This window comes from Etheostoma spectabile, chromosome 13 (assembly GCF_008692095.1).
Source record: "Etheostoma spectabile isolate EspeVRDwgs_2016 chromosome 13, UIUC_Espe_1.0, whole genome shotgun sequence".
Classification (NCBI taxonomy): Eukaryota; Metazoa; Chordata; class Actinopteri; order Perciformes; family Percidae; genus Etheostoma; species Etheostoma spectabile.
In genome coordinates, this window is record NC_045745.1 from 21,857,396 (window position 1) to 21,857,679 (window position 284).

Consider the following 284-nt stretch of genomic DNA (forward strand, 5'->3'; position numbering starts at 1 on the left):
AGGTGCACCCTGAAGTAGCTTGGAGTTCAAAATTTGGTTGGATTTGTTTTGTTTTTGAAACAAAAAACAGCCTTTTGTTTTGAACATAGATAGTTTACTGGCCAGTGGCACAATTTTAATTTTCTAAATGTCCCATATTTCAACCATTGCTAAAAAAAAAAAAAGCTAGCTCTGGGTCTATGTGATTAAAAGATTAATTGTAAAGTTAGTTTCTAGCTATGGTTTTGCAAGAAAAAAACATTCATTGGATTAGCCTGTGGTTGGTACAAATGAGAGTGGTGTGT